The following is a 12,444-nucleotide window of genomic DNA, read 5'->3' as shown; positions in this document are numbered from 1 at the left end:
TCTAGCTTAAGCATGCCATTCTAATTGGCTGGTGGAAGGGCTAATCTGAAAGTTTTCCAAGCTAGATATCCTGGTTTTCCTACATCCTGAATTCACATTTGTTTTATGAATATGGGAGGAGACAAATCTGCTGTTATGTTGGACATTAGCATTTTATGACACTGTAATTTTGCATCATGAAAACAGCAGCCATATATTGTACACTTACTGCAGCCTGGTGTACTTTTACCGGCAGTGATATGAGAGGCATTTATGCTCAGGCCTGAGGGTGCCAGGGTAAAGCAGAGGGGCGCCATGGAAGTTCTGAAGCCACACAGGGTCCCCCAAAGCTTGGAGTACAGCCCCAACATTATTCCCAAATTTGCATCTTGTGTATTTGTCAGTATCTGCATGATAGTCTGTAATTAGAGATCCCAGTTTGTATTGAAGAGCATGAGCATGCCTGAGATAAAAGTGGGTGCTCAGAGGTGGCTTGTCCATGGGCACTAAGTTAAATAGGGTGCCAAATTTTGAGAGGGAACCCCCCCCCCCCGCCCTTAGTGGGTGGGGACACTGACTCCATGATTCAACTAGTCTAGGACTACCACAGGTTGTGCTTGTGGCAAAATGTCAAAACTGATATACCGTCCTCATCACTACTAGTGAATGCTGCATGTGGTTGTCCTTGGTAGCCTGATCTACTGTATATCTTCTCTGTATTACTAAAAAGCATTATGTGAAAGACTTGATTGATAAAGCCACAATGGATGGCAGAGATCAATATCAACGGGCTCATTTCATGATGATCAAGGCTTGTCAATTGGAATGCAAAAGGTATAGATGATAAAAAGCATGAATTAATAAATGAAATTAAAAATAAATGTGTGTCTGTGAGAACAAGAGAGAAGGGGAGGATGTAGACGATCTGAAAGAAGGTGGTCTGATCTTGTGGAGTGGAGTTGATGAATACATGCAGTGAAGTTGTAAGTTATGAATGAAAGGGCTAAAATGTGTAGCAGAAAGTATGAATTGGCATCATCTAGGCTGTTATGGATGCATGTGAAAGTATGAATCCGTATTTTGGTGTTAATTGCCTGTTACACTTCAATGAATGGTGATAATGGAAGAACCAGAGATGTGTTTTTGGTAAAATTGTGCAGTATTTTGAATGAATATAATCTGGGGGAACAATTAATTCTGCTAAGGGACATTAACAAAATGAGAGAGTACAGAAAAAGAGATAGGCTATTTGGAGACCAAACAATGAACGAGAACGGTCACTGATAAATATCTGTTTAGAGAGGTTTTCCTTTGGAATATGTGGTTTAAGCATGCTTATTCATGCGTACATACCACAAAAATGGAATATAAATCTTAGAGGATGATTGGTTTGATAGTTTGTGATGGGCTGAGATAATTAATGAAGAATACAAGGGTAATGAGAGGTTTTTAATGGGGCACAGACTATTGTTTGTAATGTCAAGAGTGCAACGTGAGAGAAAAAAAAGGAATGTGGGAAAAAAGGGAAAGGAAAAAGGTGAAAGAAATGAGGAAGGGAAAATATGAATCCTGAATGAAAAAGTATGAGATGATAGGTTGCTCTCCCAAAAGAATAAATGGAAAGTAGATGTAAGGAAAGAGAATATGTAGAACAGAATGAATGTTTCCAAATAAGTCTGTGGAATGGGAAGTATGAAAAATGTTTGGTGGAATAATGAAAGATGATTTGGAGAAAAAAAATAGATGTAATAAACTGATTGCTGTAAGATGAGGATGAGAGAAAGATGTAATGTGTATAGAGAAGAAAAGATAGCTATAAGGATTTCAGTAAAAGAAAACAAGGAACAGTTACAAGGGTAATGGGAGGTTTTACAGTTGACATTAAAAGGCTACATCTACCCTTCCCATCAGGTCCTGTCTATTAAGGAGTGTCGTCTGATGGGACCCAGGAGGAGACCCTTTTCTGCCACAGTGCCCCCCCCTTTGGAACATCATCCTCCCAGAGGTTGGATTGGCCCTGACCCTGCTTGCCTTCCAAAGGGCTCTAAGGACATGGTTGTATCAATGTTCCTGGGGATCCGGTTGTGGTTTGGAGCCTGCCAGATGGCTGTATTGATTGATGCATGACTTGTACATGCCTGGTTATTGTGTTTTCTGGTTTTACTGTAATTTGGTTTTAATCTAGTTTTATTTATTCATATTTGTATTTTGTTTATTGGTTTTGTTGCTTGGTTGTTTAATTATGTGAGCCACCCAGAGTCACAGATGTGAGATGGGCAACTATATAAATCAAATAAATAAATAGAAACAGAGGAAATGCAGAGCAATTTTGATGGAAATAAAATAATGCTTTGGACGTGGGTAAAAAGGCTAAACAAGGAGCTTCCACCAGAATGAATGAAATTACTTTCATTTTTAAAGTGATAAAATTATTTGGGATGAAATGAAAGTGAAAGAATGCTCTACAGAGTTCTTTAGGAATTTGTTTTGGGATGAGATAGAATGGAATTGAAACAAAAGCTGTAAATACTAATTTTCAAGAGAAACAGGAAATAGAAGCCAGACATGATCTGAGAATATTACAAAATAGTAAAGCTGCAACTGTAGATGGTATCACTGGAGAAATATTAACATATGGCTGTGGTTTGCTTTTAGAAGGGCTGTGCAACTTGTTTAATATGTGTGTAGGATGATTTTGTATGTGTCTGATGATTGGAAGATTTCCATTATCCCTTTGTGCAGAAGGAAGGGGAGCAAGATAAATACAAAACTATAAGTGGATTAGTTTGCTATATGTATTTAGGAACATGCTTGACTCTGATGAAAAAGTATGAGGAGTAACAGTGAGCAAAATTTTGGAAGTGAAGTGCAGCTTTATGCCATATAGGAGGTGTGCAGACCTCCTAAGACAAGGGTGCATAATGTCACTTTGTTTAACATGTTTATGGACAAATGTATAAGGAATGTATAAGGGTGACCTTGGGCCAGTCACTCCCTCTCAGCCCAACTCACCTCGCAGGGTTGTTGTGGGGAAAATAGGAGGAGGCAGGAGTATTAAGGATGTTCGCCACCTTGAGTTATTTATAAAAATAATAAAGGCGGGATAAAAATAAAATAAAATTTAATTTAATTAATTAATTAATTAATTAAAATAAATGTTTGTGGTTATGCTAGAGGTATATTGACTAGGAATGTAAATGAATATGTACTTTTGTATGCAGATAATGCTATTTTGTTGGATGATGATTGAATTCAAATGATTTACAGCAAATGTTGGATAAGCTGCATCATGCAGTGAGGGGTATGGATCTGAAAATTAATATGTTAAAGACCAATGATTTGACAAGAAAAATGGAGTGAATGATTACATGTTAGACATAAATGGAGAAAAACTTGTGTACTTTGGTAGAATGTTTACCCATGTGACCACGGGAATGCCGCTACTGTCATATGTTCAAGGACTGGTCGCAAAACTACTTTTCCAGTGCTGTCTTAAGTTTGAATGGTCACTAAACAGGGAAGTCATTAACCAAGGACTACCTGTAAATACTCAGAGAGAAATCCTATTAACTGTATTTCATTTCATTGAAAGATAAATTAATTTTAATCCAATTTAGTTTTTCTCCTGACTTCACCCACTTTGAAGACTGTGGCCCTAATTACCAATCAAAGGCCAAATGAGAAGGTTGCACACCTTGGGGCAAAGCACCTTAAGTCAAGTGTCCTCATTGAGGATTCAGGGAGGGGGGAGTAAGATGTACTGTAAACAGAGATGGGCTTGCTTCCTGAAATCAGGTGGACATGGATCCAACTGTACTGATGACAGCCCTATGTTTGAGAGCGTTTACAGCTGGAAATCTTTGTGGGGTTTCTTAGTGGAGTGGAAGAAATAGCTCTTAAGGAGGGCCATGACTGAGGTTTGTAAAATAATGCATCATGTGAAGACACTGGAGTGTTTTTCTTCTTTTCTCTTATAATGCCAGAAATCAAAGTTATCTAAGGAAATTGACCAGCAAGAAATCTGAGACAGCAAAAAAGCAAGCACTTCTTCCTGGATGAACCTATGAAATTTACTGCCATAAGACTGGGTGACAGTCATTAACTTATAGGTGACTTTTAAAAGATACATGCCTAAGGGAAGGTGGAGTTAGCTGTAGTTATTAATCATTATATTCCCCCCACCCCCGCCCCAAAGCCCAGGGATGATTGGGAGAATCATTTCAGTTGAGTAAAATCCATCTATATACAGACTGCCTACAAAAATTATACAAAATTATAAAATAAGTTATACATGATCACCCTCAGCTTATGATTCCACATGTAAACAGTGCATACCATATTTTAGAGATTCTTGTTTCTGCTTTAGTTTTCCATCTGCTCAGCATTCAGTTTCATAGGCTACCCCCTCCTTTCTTCATGAAACAAGTGTTTTTGGAAGTGGGGTAGTGGTTTGTCAATTCAGATATGTGACCAAAGCCCTGTTAACTGTGGGAATGTTCATACAATACTAAACTATAATGTGGTTTCTACAGTTCTGGCTTGGTGTGCTCTTTGATGCAGGCCACTATGATTGATTGGTTCAACAGATTGTGATTGTATTACACAACATCACTTAGCACAATATGTGTACCTAGAATGGGTACAACCTATAGCTTGAAAACCAGTTCCAAGCCATGTTTTGTTATACTGCTTTGGTATTGCATCACAAGCCCGATTTATGAGCTGATGCAGGTCTATGCTTTGAGTTTATAAATTGGAGTGATATTTGACTGGCGCTTCTGTCTCTTATCTCTCAGCCTCCTGCTTGCTTGCTTCCCATGACGTTTTCCACCCTCCCTTCATTTGATTTTCATTCCTGCTTTTATTCTTTTTTGTCTCTCTCTTTTTAAAGTTTCTGTGGCTTTTCCCCACCATAAACATTTCCCACAAGATGCTGTTTTCAGCAAACAGATCCTGTTCCTGAATCAAACAGATGATTCAGGAAAAGGACAAATTGTGGAATAGGGATTCAGTCGGATTGTGATGGTGTTATATTCTCCTTGAGAGAGACACTACTTGCAGATCCATAGTTAGATCTTTGACTGTATGGTCCGAGCACTCAAGGATCTTTCCTGGCTGCCTCTGACTTAGAGGCAGAACATGTAGTGCCAAAGAGGTCAGCCCTGGGAGCAGTAACAGAAGCCAAAGTTTCATCCAAATGGGATCAGTGCCATGAATTCTACATTTGAACAATGTGTGGACATGTCTGTTGACTGTAAACACAGTGGTAAGGATGTCAGAGGGCATTTGCCTAGAAACCATATGGCTTCTATCCTGTAATTACTGTACCAGTTTCAGGTTTACTTTTGGTCCTCATTCAGTGTGGATGATTAAGTCTGAACATTTAAAAGGCTTTGGTTTGCCTCCTTCTTCCTAAGTCATCCTGCCCTTGATGAGAAAGAGACGTTACTTTGTGTTCTACTAAGAGTGGGAAACAGGGCCTTCTCAGGGGCTGCACCAGTATCATGGAACCACTTGCACTATCACGTGTGTCACCATCACTGGCATAGCTATTTGAAGCCACAAGGACATAATATGTGTCATGATGTCTTCATGCAAATGAGGAAAATTATGTACTGATGCAAATCACGTAATTCATGTCATTGGGTGCTATAGTGGTTAAAGAGTCAGACTGGTACCAGGACCCCCAAGTTCTAGCCCACCCTTAGCCAAGGGAGCTCACTGGGTGATGGTTAGCTTAGACAGACTTACAGGATTATTGTGTAAATATATAGGAGAAGGAATGTCTATGTATGCTACCTTGAATTCCTGTGCAAAAGGAAAGATATAAAGCCAACAAATTAAACTTCAGGAGGCCCGTGGCTTCATTTACCCTGTATTAGACTTTACTTCTGTGAATACTTATGATTCTGGACATCTGCTGATTTATAGATAATTTTAAATAGCAATCCATCCAGCATAGGCACTGGGAGAGGGAAGCAAATAGCAATTCCTAAATAATTAAATGATGTTGTGGCGCCTGCTTGTGTAACTGTTGCTAAATCTGTGCTTTGCAGTTTGCTTGATGACCACTAAGTGGCACTGCAGCATTGGCAACTGAAACCAAAAAGTTGTCTGCATTGAGAATAACTTTTCTGAAGACTTCTCTTTGATTGGGATGAAGTATTAGCTTGAGAAACAAAAATTGATCAAGGCTGATTACAATACAGGGCAATAAATATGTTTCTTAATACCCCTTTTGTGCAGGAAATAAAAGGTCAAGTCTCTCTTAAGTCAAGCTTAATGCCTGGTGGCACATGGATATACCCTAGTTGTTTTCTTGTCATTTATATAGTCATCTGATATCTGGTGCTTTACAGATACTTTGGCCTTTGATTTCCACCAGCCCCACCTAATCCAGTGGCAGAAATTGTGGGAGCTGAAGCCCAAAATATCTGGAGAACATCGGTTGTCCATCCCTGCATAAATGTTGTGCATTATATACGTAAAATTTAATCATTTTAGCAGCAGGCAGGCAACACTATTATTCTTATCTAGGCTGACAGGAGCTTACCCAGGATTGTTGCTGTGCATGATATCTGAATATAACATAGATCAAGACAAGACACATTTATGAAGATCAGGTCTGCTGGTAGCAATCAGTCGTGATTCAAGCATCTGAGGACAAACAAGAACAACATATTGTCATCCTTATACTCAGATTGCAGGCTCCCCAAGAGTTCTGAATGACTGCTACTAGAAATAGGATGCTTGGTGTCTGTTCTTGTGCTTTTGATATTTATCATTGTGAGTCTACTGAAGTGGACAAAAAGGTTCAGGCCAGACTAAAATATCCTTGGATAATGTAGAGATGATACTTTGCAGTTGGAACTAAGTAGCTAGAATTATGAGTCTTATTATTCAGGCATTTTAGGAATGTTCTGTATCAGGAAAAAAAGAGATTTTCTCCATCCCATTCTGCAAAATAAGGATGATGTCATTTAGATATATGTGTGAATGGCGAAAAAAGAGGACCACCCTTAAATGCTTGGGATTAGGCAGAAGTGAAGAGAGGCTTAGTTTGGTTACTCAGTAAATCAGGGTCCTATATATGTGTTTGGCTACATCTCCTGTTATCCTAGTTGCCATGCTAGTTATGGTATTGGGAGTTTGTCATCCAACACATACATACTCAAGAGGTCTGGGAAGTTAACAGCATTCTGTGGAACTGACTGACTCTTCGGAAGTCTAATGCAGGAGACAGTGTCTCTCTTGGAGTTTTAAAATTGTGTAGCCACCAATATTCTTCCCAGGTTCTTTTTCAAGGGAAGCCGTATCTGGCCAAGGTAGTTGAGATGGGGTACATATAGAAGCATATATTAGGGCTGTGCACCTTTTGAAAATGATTCAGAAGAATTATTTCAGACCTTGCATGAGCAGAGAACCACTCAGCTATTCACTAAAACAGCCGGACTTTTTTCAGGCTTCCACACAAACCTAGAAAAAAGATGTGGCTGCTTTAAAAGTCACCTTAGGTTTAATAAGTCAACTCCTTTCACAGAAGCCTGGAAAAAGTTGGGCTGCTTGGTGAGTAGAAGGTAAGTGCCGTGTTCACACAAAGTCCAGAGCACTTCTTAGAAATCGTTTTTGAACTATGCACTACCCAATGAATATAATGGGTTAAATCCAAAGTCTACCCACTTGAGTTGGATCTCCTAAACAATTTCAAGCCTGAGTACTGATAATAAAGAGGGAGGAGGGACAGCAGTCACTCAATCTAATTCTTCATACTCTGGATGAACTTGATAAGTAACTATAATCATGGCTTATGAAAACACTAATCTGAAAATATGTACAGATGGTAAGGATTAAAAGAGAATATTTCAATCTGTAGCAACACAGCATTTTCATGTAATAGAGTCATTTGTACGAGATGGGTGGTGAAGAAATGTGATAAATAAATAAATAAATAGTTCCCTTGTAGATCTGCTTCTTACATACTCTACATCTGAATGCAACAGGGATTATTAAATATGTTTAAAAGAAGGCTGTTGCATCATAGAAAATTGTCAAGTAGGTGCAATTCCAATTCCACACTGATAAAAGTCTAACAAATCCAGGGCTAAGAACCTGTGGATTCTTCTATAAAACTGGTAAATCACTTTGAAGGTGACCAAGCAGGACTCTGTATGGCTATGATTACATAGTATGCTATACCATGATTAACTCAGTGATGTCTTGCTGAATTAAACCAATTGATTGGGTTTGTACCATAGACCAAACCACAAACTAGACAACCAAGTTTTTGTGTAATGTAATGAGAGGCCAGCTTAACGGCTACCATGCAGATGAAGCATAGATGGCTGCAACTGTAAACCTGCAATTGGATGCTTCTATTTCATAGCAAGCATCTCAGCAACTGTTCTTGTCTGGGCTTGGAAGTTAAGCTGGGTCAAGCCTGATTAGCACTTGGACTGTCCTATTAGATCTTTTGATAGCGTTCAGTACCACTCATCTTGATATCTTGCTGGGCCACTTACAAGGGTTGGGAGCACTGTTTTATGCTGGCTCTGTTTCTACCTGAGTGGACTGGTGGTTCCTACCTGTATGAAGTTGGGGTGGGGATAGTACTCAATCCCTTGGTTGCTCTGGTTTGGAATGCCATTGGATTTAGTGCTTTCTCCCATGTTGTTTAATTTCTATATGAAGATCCCGAGAGAGGTCACCCATTGGTTTGGGTCAAAGAGTCATCAGAATGTTGTTGACGCTTAGGTATTGCTATCCCAGGCCTAGACAGGTGCTGTGGAAATCCTTAACAAGTCAGGCTCTGGATGGGGTGAAACGAACTCAGGTTAATAGCCTCCAAGATTAAGTCACTGTATGCCAATAAACATCCTGTAACCCAATAATTGTTCTCAATGGGCTCATGATCCCTTGAAAGAGTTGGTTCATGATCTGGCAGTCCACCTAAATTCATGGTTCCTGCTCAAGCAGCAGGTCGAAGCTGTGGCCATGGGACCCATTGTCCAGCTTTGGATGATATGCTAGTTACAATTCTACCTGGGCCAGGATGCTCTGATGATGGTAATCATGCCTCGATCATCATGCCAGTTGGCCTGCTGTGATATGCTGTATTTGAGGTAGCCTTCAAAGACTACTTGGAAGCTGCTGCTAGTCCATAACATAGTGGCTAGACACTGGTAGGTCAGCCCTGTCACTTCAGAATAACACTGATTCTGAAATCACTATACTGGTTACCACTAGGCTTCTGAGCTCAGTTCAAAAGTCTGGTTATTATTTACAGAGCTCTTTAAAGTGCAGCAGCAGGATACATACTTTGCCAAAATTAAATCTATTTGTCCAATCTGAACATCTTGAAAGGACCTGCTGCATGTCCTCAAACTGTGAGAAGTATATGGTGTATGGGTAAGAATAGGCTATATCTATTGTGGCTTCCATGCTTTGGATCCCAGAGGTGCATTTTAGGAACCTCCCTTTTCGCATTTCATAAAGTGCTGTAAGCAATCTTATTCCACTGAGCCCTAATTAATTGTGTGGGTGTTCGTCTTAGGTGAGATAATGTCTTCTGCATCTGTGTTTTTTGTAGGCTTTCTTGTACATTGCCCCAAGTCTCTGGATTGCTCTGGATTTAAAATATTTTAAGATATATTAATAGGCCAAAAATTCTGGCCAACCTCCTTTGATGACATTGTCATATTCCTTTAATGCTTCCTGTAGCTTTTGGCTGCTGGGTTTGTTTTTAAAAAGTGAAGTTTTAGTTACAACCCTCTCCCCCTTTCTTCAGACAGAGGGTGCCTTCAAGGAGAGACTGAAAATGGGACATGCCAGGTGTTGTGCCGTTGCTTCTGCTGAACTGGAATTAGGAACTAAGGAGAGTTAGGCTGCCATTCCATGTCACCAAGTTGTCCAACTGAAATATAGATGCAAACTCCAGACCCTGTTTTGGATGGTGAGGGGAGGGAATGCAAAAAATAGGCACAGTATCTTTCACAGAGAACAACAATTTTGTGGTTTTGAAAATTGTGCTTGTAAAATGATTTATTGACTTTTGGCATAAAACTTTGCAGAGAAATAGAGTTCCTACTTCAGTAAGTCTTTATGACCAAATTTTCACATCATAGTAAGCAGACCAGCTGACTGACACTAATGCGTGGGGATTGCAAAATACAATACAGGAGGGTTGCAGGTCATAATACAAGCATCCCATGAGACCTTTTCTCTATTTGCAGTGATGTTCTTTCACACTATAAATCTTATTACTGAATCCCAATTTATAGTTTTCCTTTGACACTAATAGTTTAAAATATACTGTAACAGTGAATAAATCAGTTAAGAAAAATATTTTTGTTAAGATTTAATGAAGACACAGTTTGAATTTACCAATAAATGTGATAAGATTCTTTCAGGAAGACTCAGAAAAATATAAACAACTAGTCTAAGTAGTCTACCTGTGGTCAGGTCTGACTGGTTATATATACTTTTGTGTGTCTGTGTATGTACAGTATGTGTGTGAATGTTTGTGTGCATATACAGGTGTGCACACACACACACATATGCAAAGTTAAATTATATTTTGGTACACAAAGTTAAAGCATCAAAGTGCACCTACATATAGGTACAACAGCCAGCTTTGAAATAAAAATCCCTCTTGCTGTCCTACTGGTCTCTCTTACCTTCTAGAGCTTCTTTTACCGGTAATGCTACAGTAATACAGTACATAGTTACAACAGTTGCTTTGCGAATAGAAGGATGTTCAAAACCCAGCAGTAATGTGTTCTTTTTAAAAGAAAAAATACTGTATTTCTTTTCTTGAACTACCTACTCTTCTCTGGCTTTTAAAGAAAAATAAAACCCTTTTTCTGGTTATTCTGGAGAAATGATGAAACAGTGCACTGCTGGATTTATTAAAAAAAAAAAGGCCCAGGGAAAAAGTGGGCAGCTTGGGCAAAGAAAAATAGTAATTTGAGAAAGAAGAAGTTTCTACCAGGTTTTGAAACAGCAATCTTTTATTTATAAGACTGATGTTAGAAGTAGCTATAGAAGATATTAGAGATCATGGTGATCACTGATTCAGTTGAGGCAGCATTCCTCTGTGAAGTAGCCAGTGAACTGCTGGGATTAGTCTGTAGTGGAGTAAGGCACATCAGCCAAAACAGACAGAAGCACTTGAAGCAACATAAAGGGGGGTGGGGGCGAGAGTACTTTAAAACCACAGCTGGAAAATGCCCGGAAAGTTAAATCTGTAATGGGAGAGATGTGAGTACAAAGTGATATTCTGCATTTGCGCCTTCCAAAAACAGTTGTTTGCCTCTCATGGCCAGGACGCAGCCAGACAGGCATGCCTGAAGTAAGGCATACAAATTATTTAAACTTCTGGGATTTCTAACTTCTTCAAAAACAAAATAAAACACCCCAATGTTACTCTAATGGTTGTATATGGGTGGGCTATATGAAAAGTAGAAGTTCACTTGGAGAAACTAATTGCTTGGTATACTCCTGAGAAACAGTTTTTACTGTATAAATACAGATTTCAATAATTAGAGATTCTTATAGCCCAATTATCCTTTTACTGTTATGGTTGGTTATTCCTTTTGTTAAAACACTGATATCAGAAATTTTGGATGCTTGCCGTAAGAAATGTGTGGCTTTATATCAGCACCTTTAGCAGCAAAGAAATAAAAAGATGCTGCCATTTTAGTGAAGATGATTCTGTCTCATACACATGCAATTCATTTCACTGTTATGAGTCTCAATCCTTAGTTGCTTCTAAAAATGATGTTAGAACAACACCTTACTAGGTGAATAACCTGAAACCTGGGTTGAATCATCTACATCAGAAATGGGGAGCCTCTGGACTACCGTCTTTAGGAAAGGCTCTTCCCTCGAAGGTCCACTCCTGCTAATCTGCTTTGCCTTCACCTTCTCTTTCCCTTTCAGGGTGAGAAGGTCGAGAAGAGAAGCAGAGCTCATGTTATTCACCTTAATGTAGAAGTATTGGAAGGATCTGCTCACCTTTCCCCGACGCCCTGCCCTTCCTCTGGTGTATCCTCTGACAAGATAAAGGGGTCTGGACAACTTCGGCCTTGCTGGCAATGAAACTGGAGGATATTGTGAGCTCCCAGATTTCCACCCAAAATAGCCAAAGAGAATTTGGGGATTTTTAGTCCCAACAACTTTGGAGGGCACAAAATCCTGGAAAACTGATCTAAACAAAATTACAGCATTGTGACTCTAGGTGGAATGAGGAACGAGGATTCCCATATCCTCCTTACTGGTGTATGTAGGGACCATAGCAGGAAACTTGGTTTATTCTTACTTTTGAACTGCACTGCCCTTTAGTTTTTAATATATATATATATATATATATATATATATATATATATATATATATTAAATACTCTTTATTAAATTACTTATATAAAAAATTTTAATGTAAGAGACACCTACATACAAACGATAAAAAAA

Source organism: Candoia aspera, chromosome 1 (assembly GCF_035149785.1).
Source record: "Candoia aspera isolate rCanAsp1 chromosome 1, rCanAsp1.hap2, whole genome shotgun sequence".
Lineage (NCBI taxonomy): Eukaryota > Metazoa > Chordata > Lepidosauria > Squamata > Boidae > Candoia > Candoia aspera.
The sequence above is the reverse complement of the archived record's forward strand: the minus strand, read 5'-3'. Positions refer to the sequence as shown.